General features: G+C 44.0%; 1 pseudogene; it reads right to left on the bottom strand.

Moving 5' to 3' along the window:
• Positions 1 to 5,208: 5,208 nt before the first annotated feature.
• Positions 5,209 to 21,992, bottom strand: LOC129841006 (transcriptional repressor CTCFL-like; annotated as a pseudogene).
• Between the last annotated feature and the right edge of the window lie 756 nt (positions 21,993 to 22,748).

Below are 22,748 nucleotides of genomic sequence, written 5' to 3'. Positions count from 1 at the left end.
AAGGTCATGTGGTCTGATGAGACAAACATAGAGCTTTTTGGTCTAAACTCCACTCGCTGTGTTTGGAGGAAGAAGAAGGATGAGTACAACCCCAAGAACACCATCACAACCGTGAAGCATGGAGGTGGAAACATCATTCTTTGGGGATGCTTTTCTGCAAAGGGGACAGCACGACTGCACCGTATTGAGGGGAGGATGGATGGGGCCATGTATCGCGAGATCTTGGCCAACAACCTCCTTCCCTCAGTAAGAGCATTGAAGATGGGTCGTGGCTGGGTCTTCCAGCATGACAACGACCCGAAACACACAGCCAGGGCAACTAAGGAGTAAGAAGCATCTCAAGGTCCTGGAGTGGCCAAGCCAGTCTCCAGACCTGAACCCAATAGAAAATCTTTGGAGGGAGCTGAAAGTCCGTATTGCCCAGCGACAGCCCCGAAACCTGGAGGATCTGGAGAAGGTCTGTATGGAGGAGTGGGCCAAAATCCCTGCTGCAGTGTGTGCAAACCTGGTCAAGAACTACAGGAAACATATGATCTCTGTAATTGCAAACAAAGGTTTCTGTACCAAATATTAAGTTCTGCTTTTCTGATGTATCAAATACTTATGTCATGCAATAAAATGCAAATTAAATACTTAAAAATCATACAATGTGATTTTCTGGATTTTTGTTTTAGATTTCGTCTCTCACAGTTGAAGTGTACCTATGATAAAAAAATACAGACCTCTACATGCTTTGTAAGTAGGAAAACCTGCAAAATCGGCAGTGTATCCAATACTTGTTCTCCCCACTGTACATATACACGAGTAGGTGAGTTGTGAGTAGGGGAGCTGTATGCTTCTCCAGAGTTCTCACCACTGTGTATCACTACCCAGCCGACAGTTCCATTCCCCCAAGATTAGGGAAACCTTGAGAAGTACTCCCTGTCCTATCATAAGTTTCTCAGAGTTCTAGCCAGGTCGGGTCAAACACAGTTTAATTGTTCTCTGTATTTTCTTAGGCACACACATACACACACATTTCTCTCCCTCACAGGTCTCTTCTGAACCTAGTTGGACTTACGTTTAATACTTTAATTATTCCTTATACATGCTACATAAACTATAATCACTAATAGTTAAGTTTCAGGGTGGAATTATTTAATCATTATCTTTAAACATATAAATTCCTTTATCACACTGTCTGTGATTTATTTAGAATTCAAGGCACACTTAATCAGCATGGCTACCACAGCACTCTGCAGTGATACGCCATCACATCTGGTTTGGGCTTGGTGGGACTATCATTTGTTTTTCAACAGGACAATGACCCAAAACACACCTCCAGGCTGTGTAAGGGCTATTTGACCAAGAAGGAGAATAATGGAGTGCTGCATCAGATGACCTGGCCTCCACAATCCCCCGACCTCAACCAAATTGAGATGGTTTGGGATGAGTTGGACCGTAGAGTGAAGGAAAAGCAGTCAACAAGTGCTCAGCATATGTGGGAACTCCTTCAAGACTGTTAGAAAAGCATTCCAGGTGAAGCTGGTTGAGAGAATGCCAAGAGTGTGCAAAGCTGTCATCAAGGCAAAGGGTGACTATTTGAAGAATCTTAAATATAAAATATGTTTTGATTTGTTTAACACTTTTTTGGTTACTACAATATTCGAATTCACAACCTTTGGGTTGCTAGACGTTCTAGTTATATGCCCACCCATTGCCTTAAGTAACCATCTGTCGTATGTAACCATACCAAACATAACATATCATACTAAATGGAGTGTCTCGGATTTACTTACAGAATCATACAAAATGCTCTGAGACCAGGTAGATATTCATTATCAGTTCTCTATGTCTTACAAGTAGTATGGAGTTGCGGCATGGAGTATTGTTTCTTCATCCTATGTAATCTATTACTGAATTTGCTTATGTTTTTTTCCCCCTCTTCTGAGAAATTAGTCAGTAACCACGTTTCCATCCAACCATTTTATGCAGATTAATTACCTGACGCATGAAAAAAGAAACTACGGGGCTGATGGAAACATGAAATGCCGATACAATTTTATTAAGGCCGACAGACAATTTATTCGTTCAACATGGTGGGATCTTTTTGTGTCAGTTAAATAAATAATGTGAGAAATGACAGTGGAAACGCCTTTATGCACAAATATTGCTATAATAACTATCATATCGAAGTAAACTTGGAGTCATGCGATGATGTGTTGTGTTGTCCTCCCGGGACACTACGACTCGGGAAGGCATGCAGTGTATTAGCAGTGGTGGAAAAATGTCCCAATTGTCATACTTGAGTAAAAGTATAGATGCCTTAATAGAAAATGATTCAATTAAAAGTGAAAGTCACCCACTAAAATACTACTTGAGTGAAATTATATATTTGGTTTTAAATACACTTAAGTATCAAAATGTGATTGCTAAAATATACTTAAGTATTGAAAGTAGAAGTACAAATGATTTCAAATTCGTTATCTTAAGAAAACCAGACAGCACCATTTTCTTGTTTTTTAAATGTACAAATAGTCAGGGCCACACTCCAACACTCAGACATAATTTACAAACGAAGCATGAGTGTTTAGTGAGTCCACCAGATCAGAGGCAGTGGGCATGACCAGAGATGTTCTCTTGATAAGTGCGTGAATTGGACCATTTCCCTGTCCTGCTAAGCATTCAAAATGGAATGAGTACTTTTGGGTGTCAGGTAAAATGTATGGAGTAAAAAGTACACTATTTTCTTAAGGAATGTAGTGAAGTAAAGTAGTCAAAAATATAAATAGTTAAGTAAAGTACAGATACCCTCCAAAACTACTTAAGTAGTACTTTAAAGTATTTTTACTTAAGTACTTTACACCACTGTTTGTTAGTCTACAGATTAAATAAATTAACTTCACAGAGTGGTGAATGTGCAAGGGAATGAGCTTGATGCTCCTTTCCAAAAAATATTGAGGGTCTTATTCTGGTGAGCAATTCTGGTGTCTATAACCATTTAGAGAAAGCATACTTAAAACAAGTTGTTTCATTTTATTATAATTTTATTAAAATTATTCACTGTCTTTTTAGGTCTTATCAATAGCCTAGTGAATGTAAACTTTCTTATTGACAACATTTGGTATGTCCATGGCTCAGACATAATGAATGCATTTTAGCGTGAATGCTATGTTTAACATTATTAACTGGATGGTTCGAGTCCTGAATGCTGATTGGCTGACAGCCGTGGTATATCAGCCCGTATACCACAGGTATGGCAAAACCCTTATTTTTACTGCTCTAATTCCATTGGTAAACAGTTTATAATAGCAATAAGGCACCTCAGGGGTTTGTGATATATGGCCAATATACAACAGCTAAGGGCTGTGTCCAGGCACTCCGTGTTGCATCGTGCTAAGAACTGCCCTTAGCCGTGGTATATTGGCCATATACCACACCCCCTCTCGGGCCTTATTGCCTAAATATATTTCCATATTGAAACCATGCAATTACTCAGAACAATGTGGACTGCAAACATGTTAAACATATTTAGCAAATATGGGATAGGCCTAGATTGTTAAATAGCCTACAGAAACAAAAATAAATCAAACTAGGCTATAACGGACTAACGTTAGAATTGGAGTTGATGAGAATGAAATACATAAAAGACCATAAATACACAACTTGAAGCAACCACATATTTAGCCATGGAGTACGTTCTGATTGGCCAGTGAAGGGTCGTCACTCCTTACCACATATCCAAAGTCATAAACCCTTCCTATTTCTACAATTTGTCTTCTCAAAATCTGATTTAAACCTAACTCTAACCTTAACCACATTGCTAACCGTTTGCCTAACCTTAAAGCTGCAATATGTAACTTTTTGTGCTACCCCACAGAAATGTGAGTTATAGATATGTCATTCACCTCGATAGCAAGTCTAAGAAGCTGTAGATCCGTTCTATGTGCGCTGTTTCTATACTTCCCTTTCTTAAGTTTAATTTTTGTCTTACTTTCGGTTTCATACACCAGCTGAAAATACTATATTTTGGGTTATTGAAAATACATTTCACTGCAGTTTAGATGGTACAGTGATTCTCTACACTGCTTGTTTTGGCACATAAACTGAAATTAGGCGAACTACTCGAAGTTTCACAACCAGGAAATGGCAGAGCGATTTCTGCATATTGCACCTTTAAATTGACCAAAAAGCACATTTTTGTTTTCATGAATTTTTACAATACAGCCAATTTTGTTGTGGTTGTGGCTTATGTAACTAGTGACAACTGGGGTCAAGCCTCAACACCTACATCTTGCTTATTCATCAAAACCCAGACTTTTTACACCAGCTACCTTGCCCATAATTCCAACTGTGAAATAAAATAAATATTTTATACACACCCCTGAACCTATAGCACTACCACCACAGCCTCGCTAAGATTTACCATTAGGTTTGTTAAAATAGAGCCCCAAATCTACTATGATCAGTATCTTTCAAGCTGAGCAGACTTTTTTTTTGTTGAACAGTATCTTTGCAAGAATAGAGTAAAAAAATAATAGAATTAATTACTTTATTCAATCTACATCACCTCAATAAGGTAAATATTCAACTGTCTTTGTTCTAGCATAGGTTTACTGTCTCTGTAAAAACAAGTATTTTTTAGTCCTGTTTCAAATGACAAGCTAACGAAGTGTTAATAAGGGGTATGTGGTTAATTACCCTCTTACCCAAAAACACTTCACATGTACATCTCAAGCCACACGGCTACGATTTCTCCCCATTGTGGACACTCCTATGTCTGATAAGGATACTCAGGAAGGAGAAGCTCTTGTAACATAGTTTGCACTTGAAGGACCTCTCCTTGGTGTGAACGGTCTGGTGCTTATTCACAGTACACCTCAGTAAAGTGCTTACCAGACATGGGGTAGGCGCACAGCTTGTCGGCGTCCATCCTCATGCTCGACCTCCCACGTTGTGACCCAATGACACCAGAGGAGGGAGAAGCAGGAGCCACCACCCTCAGATGGTTAGTCTTTGAGCTCCCTCTAGACATTGTTGTGGGGGTTGTTGGGATTGTGTGCTGTGTTGTAGGCTAAGTAACTTTCATGTCCATATGTGAATTAAATATGTTTTGGTTCGACTGAGAAGGGAAAGTCAGTCCCTACAATGATACAAAAATAACCAAGTAAGTCAGCACACAGTCAATTTTGTATTTCATTTAAACCAAATAGTCCTACACTCATAACGTGAAGTTCAGTACTTTTATTGCACAATATGATACGTGACAAGTTGAATAACTTCTCTCACTATGGTAACACTTTACCGTACATCTAGTACCCTCGCTTTAATAAAATACATTTTAGAATACTTTGGAAAAGGATAAAACATTACATTGCACACAAACAGGACAAGGTTGTCACTTTACATCAGCGAAGCACTTTTACAGACACCATATCATCTACTCTGCCTCATCACACTCATTATTTCCTCAGTTTACCTCATCCAGTTCCCTACTACATCCCAAACTAGTACTAAATCATAAAATCAAATTATATTGGTCACATACGTGTTAGCAATGTTATTGCGGGTGTAGCGAAATGCTTATAAATGCTTGTACTACATTACATGTCCCTATACTCTAGACATGGGTCGTGTGCATTTTCTGCTGATCTATCCTGACGTGTCTCCTCTCTGAGAACCTCTTTCCGCAGTGCGTACAGGCGAACGGCCTCTCCCGTGTGGACCTTCAGGTGCACTTTCATATTGTGCTGGTGGGAGAACCTTTTCTCACACTGGGGGCAGCTGTAGGGTTTCTCCCCTGTGTGGACCCTCTGATGCCTCTTCAGGTGCGTCGATCGGGAGAAACGGGCCCGGCACAGGTGACAGCCGAACGGTTTCTCCCCTGTGTGTATCCTCTGGTGGATCTCCACCTGTTTGGGGAAACTGAAAGCTTTCCCACAGAACGAACACGGGAAGCGTTTTTCTTTACTGATTCCGTCTCTACTACTGTCATTTGTCAATGGGCTTGTGTAGCCATTTAGTGTTGAAGCATTGTCTGAGGTCTGGTTTAAGATAAGGAGAGTGTGAGGAGGATGAAGGCCAGGGAGGGTCTGTGTTGTCACAGGGTCCCTGTTCCAGTTGATAGATCCTATAGAAGGCAGGCTGAAGGCAGCATCTGTTAGAGGGTTAACCTGAGGCGCCATCAGTCTCTCTGAATCACAACTATAGGAGCAGGACGGAGCATCGCTAGCCGAGTCTGTGTCTGTTCTCTCCAACCGCATACGGACACCTCCACGTCCCTGCAGACCAAATCTACGCCTCGCAGTGGTCTCAGCCAGTCTGTTGTCATGGAGACTAAGTTCAGTTGTGGTTTTGTGTTCGGCTGTTTGTTTCTGGTTGTGGTTAACAGTGTTGATCCCCAGCCCAGAGTTGAGCACGCTGTCCCATCCACAGACCTCGACTATGTCACTTCTGGACCTGGCCTGCTCAGTGACGTTCTCCTCTGGGCCCTTGACTGCACCGGTCTGGCAATCCAAAATGGCCATCCAATCTCCTCTGTTAACCTCCAGCCAACCACCTGCAGGAAGAGGTAACAAAACAGACTATAAGAATATTTAGAAGATAAATACACAACGCAGAGGATGAGAGGACAAGAGTAAATAGTTGGTCTTCAGTTCCACAGCTGTTTAGAATCTGTGGAATGTCAGTCCTGCACGCAGAGCTACGAGTGCCACGTTTTCATTGGTCTGTACATTGAGTCTGGAGCAGGATACTTGTTATTTGGCCATTGGCCCAGTTGTACTGCAAGGACTTCTGATTGGTCAATCCCACGCTATGTGGGGGGTTATGAATGACATCCTGTTCCTTTGTTCTGTGGAGAAAAGCTGAGGACAGGGGAGACTGAACATCTACCTCCCAGCATAACATCTATGATTTGTCCTCTTTGAATAAACCTATTTTTCTCCCCGATTTGCCTTGGGGTTTGTGTTATTGAAGAATAACATCAACTGCTAACAAGAATTTATAAACATGCCAGAGAAAACATAACGTTATGACTATGACTACTGTTCCCTGAAGGAGTGAAACTGGATTTATTCCTTAAATTTAAATACCGCTCTTCACCAAGCCCAGGAACGGGTGGCGCAGGGCCAAACGGGTGTTGTATCTAATTTTTCTCCTTCAGGGAACAGTACGTTCCCTTTCAGTCAGTCCATTTCGGAATAGCACACTATGGGAAAATATAATCACGACCTAGCCGACCCCAACGGATACTAAATGAAACAGCCCATGGCAGACCACCCACAGCGTGCTGGCCAAATTATTTCCCATCCCAGCTGTAAGCACATTGTGGGCTACACTGGAGCAGTGACATCCAAGCGATAAAACCTTTAAAAAATGTGTGGTGATGCTCAACTCGCCGTGGCACAAATATCTCCTCTAGTCAACCTTTTAAACAATGCCCAATATGCTGCCAGACCCCTTGTGAAGTAGGAGCTGGAACAGCTAGGTAACCTTTGCCGCTATATGCCAGGGAGATAGCCTCCACAACCCAGTGGGAGAGAGAGTGTTTAGAGAGCGCCCTGCCGGGAGCTGGATTAGCGACACATACAAAAAGCTGGTCACATAACTGGATATCCCAGGTCAGTTCAAAGTACGTGCGTTAAGCGCACACCGGACATGTAACCTCTTTTGCTTTTCAGAAGCAAAACGAGGAGGTGAAAAGGGAAATAGCTCAAAAGCTAAAAGGACCTGTAGAACATGACTTTCGGGGCGAAGGCTGCATTGTCAACCTTTGTCGCACAGGGCGAACTGAGTCCAAGAAGAGTGTACGGATAACGCGTGGAAGTCCCCAACAAGTTTAACTGAGGCCAAAGCCACGAGTATAGATCTTTTGTAGAAGAGGATCTTCAGATCCACCGACTCCAGAGGCTCAAAGAGGGCCGCACATAGTGCCTCCAAAACCAGAGCCAAGTCCCATGTGGGCACAATAGGTTTAGAGACCGGTCTGAGACAACGTACACCTTTCAGGAACTGCACAATCAGGGGGTGGGCTCCCAGTGAGGCTCCGTCAATTCCCACATGACAGGCTGAGATGGCGGCCATGTACACTTTTAATGTTGAGAATGCCCACCCCTGCTCGAAATGCTCCTGTAGGAACATAAGGATGTCCCTCAAAGAGCACTGATAAGGAACAAGTCCTTAATCTAGGCCCCAGAGCTCAAACGCTTACCACTTATATGCATACAGCCCTGTTGTGGAGAGCACCCTTGCAGACTGAATGGTAGCAATACCATTTGGCGGTAAACCTCTAGCCATCAGATTGGCCCTCTCAGGGGCCAGGCCCATTGGAACCGAATATCCGGCCTCCCATGCCAAACCTGCCTGTGCGCCTGAGACAAGGCCACTGGTGCACCAAAGCGATCGTTTTCAACTGAGCACTGGTCCCTCAATGAGAAAAATAGACGACACTGTGCGTTTCCTGGCAACGTTGGCCCTAGTCTCCACTCCTGAGTGCCAAGTACACAGTCAGAAGTTACAGGTAATTGATAAGCCGGGCACTATGACACCGTCCGTACTTTCCGAATTGAGTAACCCATTGCACAGTGCACCCCCACCCCTGGGGGGATGAGTCTGTTGTGACCACCTTGCGGGACAACACCTGGGCCATGAGAACCCCTTGCGACAGTAGCTGGGGATCCCTCCACTGGGCCAGTGCACGAAGGTATGTCGGGGACACTGGAATTGACAAGTTTAGGTGGCAAGATGCTTCCAAGCGCGTTGCTAGCACCCAGCACTGGAACAGCTGCATCAATAATAGTTCCAGGGGACTGACCACCATATCATAGAAGCCATCCTCCCCAGTAGGCGCAGGAACTGGTGAAAACGTACTGTGCGGCCCAACCAAAATTGGGTCAAGCAGAGCTGGAAGCTCTTTTTCTGGTTTACAATAAAACCTAGAGAATGAACATGGGGCACCAGCCTCGATGTGTGTAACACTGCTTGTTCCTTTGACTGCTATCAGCCAACTGTCTAGATAGGCCAACACCCTCAGCCCCTGATGGGTGCCAGAGCCGCCTCCACCACCCGTGAAAAGACGAGATGCGAGAGGGACAAGCCGAACAGGAGTACCAAAAACTTGTAGGTTATCGCCTCGTAATGGAACCTCAGGAACTTTATGTGACTGGGGTACATGGGCACACGAAAGTACGCATCCTTTAGGCCGATAGTGGGTGAACCAATTGCCTGGACACATGGACAGTAATAGCCACTGGTTTGTGAGCATTTTGAACTTGCGAACTGTGAGATGCTTGTTCAGGGTACTCATGTCTAGAATATGGCTTAAACCACCGTCCCTTTTCGGAACCAGGAAATACAGACTGTACCAGCTGTCCTGGGCTTCCAACAGAGGAACCATTTGTTCTGCCTGTTTCTGGAGCAGGGAGGATATTTCCTCCCTTAATACTGGCACTGAGGCCAGGGGAACAGTTGACATGATGATGCCGCAAAACGTGGGGGTGATTCGTACAACGATGATCCAGGGCAGATCAGGCAGCGAGTCTCCTGTAAAGTGCCATCTGAGGAGGCATGACGCCCCCAGTAGTGGCCTGGGAAAAATATGTTTCCACCACACTCGACAAACTTGTGTCAATGTGGAGGGACAGGTTTTATTGAACTCATATGTGGAATACACAACACTCCTAACATCCGCAAACAATGGGTTTGAAACAATTTGTTTAGGTGGAAACGTTTGCCTGAAGTCTCCTTTCCTGTGCCGTAGCAGGACCATGTCGCCCCTGGAAGCGGTGTGGCGCTTGTGCCAGGCAGATTGACAGGCGCAACGCCAATCAGGCCGGTGCTGGGCCGGGCCCCTGGGACAGCCCGCTTAGCCGGCCCAGCATCCCCAAAGGAGGGAGAAAAGTACGCCGCGCCTCTTCCTGGCCTTGAACCAGGCCTGCATGGCCCCCAGGGCCAAACCGAACAACCCCGGAGGACAAATCGGCTCAGAGGTACATTTGTCTGTCCCACTCTCTCTGAAAACGTCAAAGATGACAGTGTGCCACCACAGTAGCGCCCCTGCTCTTGCCGAGTGCCAGAACGGTGCACCGGGACGTGAGCAGAATGAAGTCAGCCGTAACACGAATCTCATCCAGGAGATCTGTGTGGGGCTCTCCTGCAGGCAAAGCCATGCCAAGCTCCGGCAGCAACTCTGTCTGGTAAACCTGCAGTACAGTTATAGACAACAGGGATCAGCCACCCCCTCTGTGCAATACACCTTATCCAGCTGAGCAGGTGAAAAGCGACAGTGCTTGTTAGGGAGCGTAGGATCCGCATTAGCCACACCCTTGTTAGCCAACAGGCTAGGTAGCTTGCTATAGACTGGAGGTGTGTGCACCAGCCCCGCCCAATCCATCCCCTCCAGATCCATGAAGGAGGCACACCAATGCAGCATCAGCTGAGCTGAATGCGGGTTGGACCAGCTTGTCATAAATTCTTCGACGAAATCCAGAAACAGGGGTAGGTGGTGCTTGACTGTGGCAACCACAGGGGGCTGATACTTCCCACCGAACCTTGACTTTGCCACGGGTGTGAACATGGCCACTTCAACTCCAAAATGTATAGCCACCCTGCGGCACAATTCTATGAACAATAGGTTGGATACCAGGGTTTACCCCGCTACTCACATAGCGTTAGGGGGTGGCTGTCTGGCAAGTCCTCTTCCGAGAAACTCCTGAAGCGTCCAGAACACCATGTTGTCATCCGAAAACTGTGTCCTGTATGTCATCATGGGAGACAAACCAGCCGGCTCACTATCTCCTTGCTGGAGGCTTCCACCAAAGCCCCAAATCTCTCTCGGTTTCCTGCACCTCAGTCCCAGGCGAGATACCGGCATACGGGAAAGGAAAGTTGCCATCGGTAACTCCAAGCTTTCTCAAGAATGCGACACGTCTTGCCATGGAGTTTGCACGCAGTATGTGGCAATGCTCACACAGACTGGTTCAAGCGAGTGCTGCCTGAGCGTGTTCCAAGCCGAGACAAAATACACATAAATCGTGAGCATCTTTCAGAGAAATAGTATAACTGCATGACTGGGTGAATGAACACATCGTCGCCTCGGCCGCTTTCTTAACCGTTTTAATCATTTTCTTCCAGCAAATTGAAGAATAACTAATTGTTTGTGATTAGGAAACTTGTGAGAACAAATACAAACTAAGCACACAACATACAGAGGGTGAGCACACTCTACCACTATGGGACAGTTTAGTTGGCGCAACATAAGTCTCGTTTTCCAATTGTTTGTTTTATTAGCGTGAATCGTTCCTGTTCACACCAAGGTGAAGAGCAGAATAATTGAAGGAAGGAATCTGTGCCTCATGTTTATCACCTGTGGAAGGCGGGGCTTCCAGCGAGGCACAGATTTCATTGGCCTTGTCAGGTGAGATTGTAGATCTGTCAACCAAAGTCGCAAGAGTGTGTTGTACCGAAGTTGACTGACTGAAGGGAAACTCATACATATTTTGAGTCAATTAACTGGTCAAGTTCATACATTATAATGTGTGTTTTTGTATACAAACATAAGTTGTATTCATTTCATTTTATAAAAGAATAATAACCAGTTGCATCACTATTCTATATGTAGGCTGTATGTATTTCTCTCTTACCTTGCTCCCCCATCTTTAATCCACTCAGCAGGTCAATGCTCTCTGGTCCGTCTTCTATTGTCTCCTCTTTGACCAGCAGCAGATCAGGCTTCCCATCCTCCATGTCTACTGACTGTAAGAGATACAGAGTGAGAGGATGTTGGATCAAGAAATCTGATATGAGCACCCTGCTATGGACCATCTTCTGATTAGGCAATGAGGGATTGCTATGAGAACTATGCAAACATGTTAGTTGATTTGACACCATACAAATGTATTAGTTAATTTAATTACATGACACTCATTAAAATGGTTTGACAATTCAAAGGCAAAGGCACACTTAAGACAAAATTAATCAAGACCTGGGGCCATATCCTAAGAGAGTCTCAGAATAGAAGTGCTGATCAAAGATCAGTTCCCTGCCTGTTTACAGTCCAATTCATTATAATCTAAAAAGCAAAACTGATCCTAGATCAGCACTTGTACTCTGAGAGGCTTTGTGGATGCGGAGGGTAGTGCGCACGGCCCAGTACATCACAAGGGCCAAGCTTCCTGCCATCCAGGACCTCTATACCAGGCGGTATAGGAAGGCCCTAAAAGTTGCCAAAGACTCCAGCCACCCTAGTCATAGACTGTTCTCTCTGCTACCGTATGGCAAGCGGTACTGGAGCGCCATGTATAGGTCCAAAAGGCTTAACAGCTTCTAACCCCAAGCCATAATACTCCTTAACTGCTAACCGGACTATTTGCATTGACCCCCCCCCCATTTTTACGCTGCTGCTACTCTGTGTTTATTATCTATGCAGTCACTTTACCTCTACCTACATGTACATATTACCTCAATTACCTCTACTGACCTGTGCCCCCGCGCATCAACTCTGTACCGTTACCCCCTGTGTATAGCCTTGTTACTGTTATTTTATTGTTGCTCTTTAATTATGTTATTTTTCAATTTTCTTATTTTTTTCACCATTTTTATTTATTGTTTACTTCAGTTTATTTAGTAAATACTTTAACTTATTTTTTCTTAAAACTGCATTGTTGGTTAAGGGCTTGTAAGTAAGCATTTCACTGTTGTATTCTGCGCATGTGACAAATAAAATATGATTTGATCTAATACCATTCAGAGAGTAGTTTACATTGGGCTCACCTCAGTGAGACTGTGTGTGGTCCTGTGCTGCTCAGCTGGTTCCTCTGTGGGTTCAGGAGGAGGTGTAGTCTGGTTGTCCTCCATGACTATGGTCTCCTCAGGGTTCCCCAGACCCTCCTCCTTCACCAGCAGCACCTCTGGACCCTCCTCCTGGAAGAGAGCCATAATACAGATTACACAGACATACACTCCCTCAGGTACATACACACAGATAATAAACACACTTTAATGATGGATGGGCCATACTTGTGAACATTAGAAACAGTTTAAATTCAAACAAATGCTCTGTCACAATGTGCATCAGCTAATTAAAATCGTCAATTTTCTTGCAAGTGATAGAACGCACACACAGATAATAAACACACATTCAACATGGAGTGTTTACCCATCCCCACTACGTTTGAGGCCTATACTGTAGTTACAGAATGACTTCATTGTTGTTAAAACCATCATGGTGGAAATAAATAGGTTGTTGTGGGTAAAAACAAGTCCGCTATGATAAGTCAAAAGTCATCAGACAAACCTGACTAAACTATTTTGAAGTGTACAGTAGGTGTTTCAGACCCCTTGCAAATGTATAAATTAAAAAAATTACAACTGAAATCACATTTACATAAGTAATCAGACCCTTTACTCAGTACTTTGTTGAAGCACCTTTGGCAGCGATTACAGCCTCAAGTCTTCTTGGGTATGAGTTTCTCCCATTCTTTTCATCAGATCCTCTCAAGCTCTGTCAGGTTGGCTGGGGAACGTCACTGTACAGCTATTTTCAGGTCTTTCCAGAGATGTTTAAATCGGGTTCAAGTCTGGGCCACTCAAGGACATTCAGAGACTCGTGCCGAAGCCACTCCTGCGTTGTCTTGGCTGTGTGCTTAGGGTCGTTGTCTCGTTGGAAGGTGAACCTTCACCCCAGTCTGAGGTCCTGAGCGCTCTGGAGTAGGTTTTCATCAAGGATCTTTCTGTACTTTGCTCCGATTCTGACTAGTCTCTCAGTCCCTGCTGCTGAAAAACATCCCCACAGCATGATGCTGCCACTATCATGCTTCACCGCAGGGATGGTGCCAGGTTTCCTCCAGACGTGGCACTTGGCATTCAGGCCAAAGAGTTCAAATCTTGGTTTCAACTGACCAGAGAATCTGGTTTCTCATGGTCTGAGAGTCCTTTAGGTGCCTTTTGGCAAACTCCAAGCGGGTAGTGATGTGCCTTTTACTGAGGAGCGGCTTCCGTCTGGCAACTCTACCATAAAGGCCTGAATGCTGGAGTGTTGCAGAGGTGGTTGTCCTTCTGGAAGGTTCACCCATCTCCACAGAGGAACTCTAGAGCTCTGTCAGAGTAGCCATCAGGTTCTTGGTCACTTTCCTGACCAAAGCCCTTCACTTATTGCTCAGTTTTGCTGGGCAGCCAGCTCTAGGAAGAGTCTTGGGGGGTTCCCAACTTCTTCCATTTAAGAATGATGGAGGCCACTGTGTTCTTGGGGACCTTCAATGCTGCAGTCATTTTTTGGTACCCTTCCCCAGATCTGTGCCTCGACACAATCCTGTCTCTGAGCTCTACTGACAATTCCTTTGCCCTCATGGCTTGATTTTTGCTCTGACATGCACTGTCAACCGTGGGACCTTATATAGACAGGTGTGTGGCTTTCCAAATCATGTCCAATCAATTGAATTTACCAGAGGTGGACTCCAATCAAGCTGTAGAAACATCTCAAGGATGACCAAATGGAAACAGGATGCACCGGAGCTCAATTTCAAGTCTCATAGCAAAGGGTCTGAATACATACTTAAATAAGGCATTAATATTTTTCTATTTTTAATACATTGGCAAAAATTTCTAAAAACCTGTGTTCGCTTTGTCATTATGGGCTATTGTGTGTTGATTGAGGAGTTCTTTAAATTTGATCCATTTTAGAATAAAGCTGCAAATAACAAAATGTGGAAAATGCAAGGGGTCTGAATACTTTCTGAATGCACTCTATATTGTGAACTTCCTGACGAGCAGTCTCCAGGTGGTGAGGGTAGGCACATCCGCCACGCTGACCCTCAACACGGGGCCTCTCAGGGGTGCGTGCTTAGTCCCCTCCCATACTCCCTGTTAGCGCGCAAACTACTCCAACACCACCATTAAGTTTGCTGACGACACGACGGTGGTAGGCCTGATCACCGACGATGAGACAGCCTATAGGCAGGAGGTCAGTGACCTGGCAGTGTGGTGCCAGGACAACAACCTTTCCCTCAATGTCAGCAAAACAAAGGAGCTGATCGTGGACCACAGGAAACGGAGGGCCGAGCATACCCCCATCCACAGGGCTTTAGTGGAGCGGGTCGAGAGTCTCAATCTTGGTGTTGACATCACATCGCTGGACCCGAGCTCTCTGCCATCCAGGACCTCTATACCAGGTGGTGTCAGAGGAAGGCCCTAAAACTTGTCAAAGGCTCCAGTCACCCAGGACTGTTCTCTCTGCTACCACACGGCAAGTGGTACTGATGCACCAAGAACCAACAGAACCCTGAACAGCTTCTACCCCCAAGCAAGAAGACTGCTGTTACCTTGTACCCCTGCACATTGACTCGGTAGTGGTACCCCATGTATATAGCAAAGTTATCGCTACTCATTGTGAATTTATTCCTCATGGTATTATCTTTCTATTATTTGTACATTTTTCTTAGTGCATGGGAACGGCGCGTAAGTAAGCATTTTACTGTTAATCTACACCTTTTATTTACAAAGCACATTTAATGTGACAAATAACATTTGATTTCTGGGCATATTTAGTAGGCCTTATGTGTAATGGTTATAATGCACTGTTGGGTGTATGCAGAATAGGGTGAGATCAGATGTGATGTATACTAAAGAACAGTGGTGTAAAGTACTTAAGAACACAATATACAGTGCATTCAGAAAGTATGTTAACATCTCCACTCTCCTGGACTTCCTGACGGGCAGTCCCCAAGTGGTGAGGGTAGGCACATCCGCCACGCTGACCCTCAACACGGGGGCCCCTCAGGGGTGTGTGCTTAGTTCCCTCCTATACTCCCTGTTCACCCACAACTGCACGGGCGTTTTTTTGCTTATCTGTACATTACCATTTATATTTTCGACATCTTTTATTTTAACTCCGCAACATTCCTAAAGAAAATAATGTACTTTCAACTCCATGCATTTTCCCTGACACCCAAAAGTACTCTTACATTTTGAATGCTTAGCAGGACAGGAAATTGCCAAATTCCCACATTTACCAAGAGAACGTCCCTGGTCATCCCTACTGCCTCTGATCTTGTGGAAGCACTAAATACATGCTTTGTTTGTAAATTACTTTTGACACATAAGTATATTTAAAACCAAATATTTTCACTCAAGTAGTACTTTAGTGGGTGCCTTACACTTGAGACATTTTCTATGAAGGTATCTTTACTTTTACTCAAGTATGACTTTTGGGTACTTTTTCCACCACTGCTAAAGAGAGCCTCATTGGAAGTCTTAGCATGAAAAGTCCCATTTTGAATACAACATATGAAAATCACATATATATACACACACACCAAACAAAAATATAAACGCAACATGTTGTGTTGGTCCCATGTTTCATGAGCTGAAATAAAAGATCCCCGAAATGTTCCATATGCACAAAAAGCTTATTTGTCTCAAATTTTGTGCACAAATTTGTTTACATCCCTGTTAGTGAGCAATTGTCTTTTGCCAAGATAATCCATCTACCTGACAGGTGTGGCATTACAAGAATTTGATTCAACAGAAGGATCACTACAAAGGTGCACCTTGTGCTGGGGACAATAAAAGGTCACTAAAATGTGCCGTTTTGTCAAACACAATGCCACAGATGTCTACATTTTTGAGAGAGAGTGCGATTGGCATGCTGACTGCAGGAATGTCAACCAGAGCTGTTGCCAGATAATTTAATGTTCATTTCTCTACCATAAGCCACCTCCAACGTTGTTTTAGAGAATTTAGCAGTACGTCCAACCGGCCTCACAACCGCAGACCATGTGTAAACATTGCCAGCCCAGGACCTCCGCATCTGGCTTCGCCACATGCGGAATAGTCTGAGAACAGCCACCTGGAAAGCTGATGAAACTGATGAGTGTTTCTGTCTGTAATAAAGCCCTTTTGTGGGGAAAAACTAATCCTGATTACCTGGGCCTGTCTCCCCAGTGGGTGGGCCTATTGCCTTCCAGGCCAATCCATGGCTGCGCCCCTGCCCAGTCATGTGAAATTCATAAAATTGACAGATTTCCTTATATGAACTGTAACTCAGTAAAATCTTGGAAATTGTTGCCCTTACATTTTTGTTCAGTGTAAGTAGTTGAATGGAAGCAAAGAAATATGCATTTGTGACAACATATAGCCTACACCAATTTGTAAGTCGCTCTGGATAAGAGCGTCTGCTAAATGACTTAAATGTAAATGTACACAGTACAAACACAATATGTAACAGACTTTATAATCTTAAATATATCACACAATAGCTGAATGCAATATTTTACCCAGGAATATACAACACTGAAATCTGTTACTCTCGTTATTCCAAAGGCATCTGTGGATCTTTCCTGCTGACAACACTGAAAATGCATCTGTCTTTAATGCAGGGGTTGATCTAATTGTCAGAAGCTATCAAGTGGAATGGTTCCTTTATGTTATAGAGTGGAATGGTTTTTCTGCTGGTGTATCCTGAGGTAGCTCCTCTCTGAGAACCTCTTTTCGCAGTACATACAGGCAAATGGCCTTTCTCCCGTATGGACATTCAGGTGCATCTTCAGATGGTGCTGGTGGGAGAACCTCTTCTCACACTGGGGGCAGCTGTAGGGTTTCTCCCCTGTGTGGACCCTCTGGTGCCTCTTCAGGTTGCAGGCCTGGGCGAAGCGCATGTGACACTGGGTACAATTGAAGGGTTTCACCCCTGTGTGGACCCTCTGGTGGATCTCCACCTTCTGGGGGCAGCTGAAGCCTTTGTTACAGAACATGCAGAGGAACCGTTTCTCTTTACCACCTGTTGTTGCTCCCCCTCCCTGAGCCTGAGCACTTTGGTCCTTTGAGTTCAATACCTGATCGAAAAGTACGCTGCTGTGTGAATCGGATGGTGCCAAGGACGTGGACACTGGGTCGCGATCCCCGAGTGCGTGTAAAGGTGAGTGGGTGGCGACATTTAGATTTGTCTCTAAGCTTTCCCTGTAGTCTAAGAAGTCACTGGTGTTTCCCTGCGAGTGTGGTTCTCCTAAGTGAGTCCCGTCTGCATTCCATATCAGAGGAGCATCGCCCTCCACTTTCACCTCATCTACGACCAGACCCTCTCCTTTCTTATCTAGGAAGCCTTCAGAGTTTACACTACTACTGTACTGGTTCCAGTCCGCTCCCATTGGATTAGTCTGTGTATCTAAGCCCACAGGCATGTCACCGGGTAGCATCTCTGTCCTTGTAGCGTATGAACAGGACGGATCATTGCCAGTCTGTAACGTGTCACCTGAGTCCTGATGGGACAGAGCCGTCCTCTTGCTCGGGTTACCATAAAGTAAATACTCTGAGCGGGGAGCAGGTGGACAGCCCAGTCGGTCCAGCCCACTTAAAGTCTCTGTATCTGTCTCTGACTTGAGGACGGCGTTCAGCGTTCCACTGACCTCCGTGATTCTGCGTCGGGTCCTGGACAGCTCTGGGGCAGCGGTGGGGTCCTCCGTGGCTACAGGAGGGGCTACTCCAGTCTGGATGTCTCTGCTGTGCCGTGGGTCCTCCTCCTCTTCAGACCTCTCCAGCTTGACCCCAGGACTTGCATCTTCAGACTGACACAAGAAAGAAATGAGGTAATTACTGATACATGAGTAGAATTGGATAACAAAGTCATAGGGAAATCACACAAGCTCCCCTATGGCAGATTATTTTTATTGTTTATTTTTTATTTTACCGTTATTTTACCAGGTAAGTTGACTGAGAACACGTTCTCACTTGCAGCAACGACCTGGGGAATAGTTACAGGGGAGAGGAGGGGGATGAATGAGCCAATTGTAAACTGGGGATTATTAGGTGACCATGATGGTTTGAGGGCCAGATTGGGAATTTAGCCAGGACACCCGGGTTAACACCCCTACTCTTACGATAAGTGCCATGGGATCTTTAATGACCTCAGAGAGTCAGGACACCCGTTTAACGTCCCATCCGAAAGACGGCACCCTACACAATCACTGCCCTGGGGCATTGGGATATTTTGGGATATTTTTTTTTAGACCAGAGGAAAGAGTGCCTCCTACTGGCCCTCCAACACCACTTCCAGCAGCATCTGGTCTCCCATCCAGGGACTGACCAGGACCAACCCTGCTTAGCTTCAGAAGCAAGCCAGCAGTGGTATGCAGGGTGGTATGCTGCTGGCAATGAGGATAAATGGGGATGTACATGTAAGACAGTGAATAGCTGAGGGGAGCCATTCTGAAATAAACTGGCCACATTTGATATACTGTAATTTTGATGTAATCAAGGTCTAAAATTAAACACCCACCAATTGCGTGTAGATTTTGACATTGGCGGGAAAGAATGTCTAATTCACCTGCTACGTTGGTGGGTGGTCACACTCAGGGCTCTACAGTGCAAGCATTTTATAAAAAGTGAAGTATGGGCACAAGTGCAAGTTGTGATATATAGCTAAATAAATGCTGCAGTAGCTGTTTTGAAAGTATTTCAGCAGTTTTGTTTCATATCTGGTAATGCACAAAGAAATCGGAATTCAAACGTTATAGCTACCCCACCTTGCAAAGCAACACTGCCTGTCTGGTGGGCTGTGGGCGAAGTGCTGAAGGACTTGATTTTAGAAGCAATGCACTCAGCCTTAAATGTTGGTCTAACTTACTCAAAAGTCTACTAAAATTAGACTTTGTCCTTGTGTTTCTTGTCTATTTACATTGCTTTGTTCACAAGCTAGGTTGCTTTCAATGTTTGAGTTTGCTTCCACGGCTAGCAAAAAGAGACATGGTCGATCTCTACTAGTGAGATCATCACAGGCAAGTGTCCCTGTTACTATGGTAACCTTAAAGGGGCAGCTAAACATTTTTGCCTCTACTACGCATGCTCATGTTTTTTACATTTTTATTATGGTGGCAAAAATATTTTGTCTGAAAAAAAAAAAAAAAAAAAAAATTGGTGTGGCTGTTAGATTATAGCTTTAATTATGATTTTTAAAATATTTTTTTATCTACCTGCCACAGTGCCTGGTATACAAAAAAAGTATGTTTTAGGCCCTGGATGTAATTCTATTACACTAACCTCTATCACGATAACGTGCTGGGTTGAGGTTCCAATCCCTTCATCAACAGTGATTGGCTGGTCATCTCTCCATGTATTGTGTCCCGCTGGCTTCACAAAGCTTCTGTGGCTTCCAGTGAGATGTCCTTCACCTGAGAGAGTGATTGGGGGAAAAGAGGTGGTTAGGTTAGCTACTGTAAATGCTCAACACTATATTATACACTGAATATACAAAACATTAAAAACACCTTCCTAATACTGAGTTGCACCCCCTTTTGCCCTCAGAACATCCTCAATTCATTGGGGTATGGACTCTACAAGGTGTCGAAAGCATTCTACAGGGATGCTGGTCCATGTTGACTCCAATGCTTCCCACAATTGTGTCAAGTTGGCTAGATGTCCTTTGGGTGGTGGACAATTCTTGCACGGTGTGTCAGACTCAATTATTAATTTGATAATAATTCAATATCTTAATTTAAGATGATACTAAATGAAGCAAACTCAGATTTGTACAATAACCACATACACTACCGTTCAAAAGTTGAGTCACTTAGAAACGTACTTGTTTTTGAAAGAAAAGCAAAACATTTTGTCCATTAAAATATCAAATTTATCAAAAATACAGTGTAGACATAGTCATTTACAACATTAACAATTGTAGCTGGAAACGGCATATTTTTAATGGGATATCTACATAGGAATACAGAGGCCCATTATCAGCAACCATCACTCCTGAGTTCCAATGGCACGTTGTGTTAGCTAATCCAAAAACCATAATTTTAAAAAGGCTAATTGATCATTAGAAAACCATTTTGCAATTATGTTAGCACAGCTGAAAAGTGTTGTTCTCATTAAAGAAGCAATAAAACTGGCCTTCTTTAGACTAGTTGAGTATCTGGAGCATCAGCATGTGGATTCGATTACAGGCTCAAAATGGCCAGAAACAAAGAACTTAATTCTGAAACTCGTCAGTCTATTCTTGTTCTGACAAATTAAGGATATTCCATGTGAGAAATTGCCAAGAAACTGAAGATCTCGTACAACGCTGTGTACTACTCCCTTCACAGAACCACTACTCCCTTCACAGAAGCTCAATATTGGATTCATGATTTTAGGTCATTCAGAGTGTGTCACGGTTTCTCATAATTTTTCACACAAAGGTGCCTTTCCTTCGCTGGGCAGGCCGTTTGGAAATGTTTGGGCAAAATTTAAGTATACCCACTTCTCCAAGCACCACTACACAACTGAAGATAATATTTATAGATCGAGTGATTATGTTCGATGCATCATTGTTTTCAATCAGTAAATAATATGAAATGCAGTAAATTTGATAGTGTCTTTGTGCAAGATACTGTAGCAAGCTAAGTAATCAAGAGAATTATTGCATACGTTCTCAAAACTGACCAAGACAAAATTCTGGTTAACACATCTAAATTCACACATGTGTAAAGGGGAACCGGGTGACACACCCCTACAAAATGTACCTCTTGCCATTCCTCTGTATCGGTCGAGGACCTTGACACTACTGGGACGACTGGCGAGGACACGCTCTCGCATTGTCTTCTCTGCGCGCTCCCGTGCCACCTTCAGTTCGATTAGCTGAAGTTTTCTCCGCAATGCCGTGATTTCTTTCTGGCTTTGAGTTATTTCCAAACGAAACACTGCATAGTCGTCGTCTACGACTTTACAGATCTCTGCCACGGCTGCATTCGCTAACACCTCCATAATGGAGGCTATTTGAGTGTGAAAAACCATGGCCATTGTTAGCTAACGTTAGCAGCTAAGTTAGCGTTACTTACTAGATAACGTTAACATCTATCATCCAAGTCCTGTCGCCAACGCGAATGAAATATTATTTGGGGTAAGTGTTTAGTGCTGTGCAGTTAAATTCGTCATACTTTGAATTCCATGGTTGTTAAAATGTCTAAATGACAAAAACACAAACGTGAAAATTGTTCTTGACCATGTTTACTTCCGTTTACTTAGTCTTTGGAATTTGGTTGGCGGATCGCATCCAAATTGTGGGTGCATACACCGCCACCTACAGTCCTGGAGTTTGAGGCCAATCACAGCCTACCTACATAAAATTATCTTAATTAGTCCTGGTCCTCTAAGAAAGTTACATATAGCCGTAGACACCTACACTCATTAAAAACCCATTACCCAATTCCACTACTTTTACCCTATCGTCTCCTGCACCATACCAACGGACTGGGAGAACGGGACACCACCCCTCAACACACCCAGTAAAACTCTAATGAAGTCAAATCTTAAACCCAAATACATCTCTGCAGCTGCCACCACATCCATTTTCTGTGATTTACTTTCCATTTCTGCGGTATAGTTGATAACCATCGCTAAGAAGCCAACCTTACTGAAGCATAACTCACTCGTTACCCTATCCCTCTGTACTGTTACAACTCAATTACACACTGGGATCCTCTCAGGACCCTCACCCGTGACCCATCCTCCTCCACTTTCTAAACTGCCTCAGCATACTACACCCTCTGCATTAGTCTGGCCACTTCAATTTACCTCTCTCGCACTGGACACATCCAAACCCCAGCAAGATGGACACCCCTACAGTTAACACACACAACTACACAATCCTCTGTCCCATGCCCTCCTGCACACTTCCCACATCTTGGAATCTCCCTCCTACACACTGCTGCACCTGAAACAATGCAGTGGATTTGGCACAAAAGCTCTAACAGGATAACTGATATCCTAACATGACTGCCGGGTAGACTGACTCAATAAAG

This window comes from Salvelinus fontinalis, chromosome 42 (genome assembly GCF_029448725.1).
Source record: "Salvelinus fontinalis isolate EN_2023a chromosome 42, ASM2944872v1, whole genome shotgun sequence".
Classification (NCBI taxonomy): Eukaryota; Metazoa; Chordata; class Actinopteri; order Salmoniformes; family Salmonidae; genus Salvelinus; species Salvelinus fontinalis.
The sequence above is the reverse complement of the archived record's forward strand: the minus strand, read 5'-3'. Positions and strand labels throughout refer to the sequence as shown.